This window comes from Euprymna scolopes, chromosome 38 (assembly GCF_053919585.1).
Source record: "Euprymna scolopes isolate OS-2025 chromosome 38, ASM5391958v1, whole genome shotgun sequence".
Taxonomy (NCBI): Eukaryota; Metazoa; Mollusca; class Cephalopoda; order Sepiida; family Sepiolidae; genus Euprymna; species Euprymna scolopes.
This window is the reverse complement of record NC_136519.1, coordinates 20,221,210-20,222,845: the sequence shown is the minus strand read 5'-3', so window position 1 is coordinate 20,222,845 and position 1,636 is coordinate 20,221,210. Positions and strand designations below refer to the sequence as shown.

At 35.8% G+C, this 1,636-nt stretch overlaps 1 pseudogene; it reads right to left on the bottom strand.

The window, feature by feature from the left end:
- Positions 1-238: 238 nt before the first annotated feature.
- Positions 239-356, bottom strand: LOC145263324 (5S ribosomal RNA; annotated as a pseudogene).
- Between the last annotated feature and the right edge of the window lie 1,280 nt (positions 357-1,636).

Here is a 1,636-nt window from a genome sequence, read left to right as displayed (position 1 = left end):
AATGCTTCAAGCAAACTATATTAGCCTTATACATTACTTTTAGCTTTGCATATCGATTACGATGCCTCCGTTCACTATCACTACACAATGGACACCCCTGTAAAGATAGCTACGCGTGTAATTGCGAGGCAAATGTTGCGCAATCTCTGAACACACCTCTCCTGAATCGACACTGCTTGAGTCTAGTAACAAGGAGAAGCCCAATACTGATTCAAACAATGCCGAAATAAGCAGAGAGCACAAACAGCACCTGGAATTCCCAAATGGTCACCTATTTTAGTACTGACCAGGCTACACGTTGCTTAACTTCGGTGATCTGACGGGAACCAGTGTGTCAACGTGACTATGCCGTATAGTTTTGCATACGAATTTAATAATAGACTATATTTAATCCAATCAGTGAGACGGTTCCTGCTTGATCTTAAGGCACCAATTATCTGAGTTACTTTACTGCGGTAGCAGTTAGCGTATTTTTTTTAATATTTGTATATTGTAAATATCGAGGTTCTTCAGATGGAAAATTTGATGTGACAGCTCTTAAGAGGTGACTGTTCATCAAGTGAATATATCGAAGTGATTGTTCATTAGTGTGAAATTTTAGAGCGATTATATTCATATGGGCACTTTAAAATTACACTACCTCAAATGGACATTTTAAGAGGCAGTTATTCATGAACGTTTTCCAGTGACATTTCTTCATATGAATATTTTTAGGTAAGTCTTTATGTTAACATTTGTAAGTTTCCTTTCTTAAGGTGGAGATAATTCTTGAGGCTAACATTTCATTGAGATAACATTTCTTCAGGTAGACATATTGGATGACAATTCTTCAAGTAGTCATCTTGAAGTGACGCTTTTTTTTTTTTTCTGGTGACTATAATGTCACCCACAAAAAAGCGTTATTTCAAGACATCTACTGATAGTCTGGTGATAGTTATTGAGATTTTTAAATGGCGGTTCTTCGATTTTTTTATTTCGAAGTTACCGGGCTACAGGTGGACATATTAAATTACAGTCATGATTTTTAGTGATATTTATTTAGATGAGTATTTTCCCATTTTAGATATACATTCTAAGGCGAGTGTCCTTCTTTGGATATTTTAAGGCAACGCTTGTTCACGTAATTTCCAGCTATTGACAGTAATTATTTTATAAAACAATTCTCTGGTCGATTGTGATTGGTTTCAGTTTTATACTTTGAGGCAACTGCATTTTGAAATAACCTCTCTTCTCTTGAATATTATTAGTCAAAGGTGCTTCAGAAGTAATTTTGAAACGACTATTCGCTTTGAAACCCTGGTTCATTGAGTAGACGTTTTGAGGTGTCGATTCTTTTAGGCGAACATTTTAAAGTGACGGTTCTTTATATAGACATCTTGCGAGGAAAGTTCTCACAAGGATATTTTAGGCTGACAATTCGTTTGATAGATTTTTGGCTCTTTTTCATCCAAAAATAAGGCGTATTAGCACTTGGAAAGTAAAGGGCTAATATTTAGAATCATGTCTAAAAAAAGAACTTTGGAAGTTGAGCAGTGAAATGTCTGTTCACACTGCGTTAAAACATCTGCATGTTAGTACAATCAACGAGTCAGGAAATAGGGAGGGAATTCCAAAGTCTAGCAGTTTGAGAGAAGAC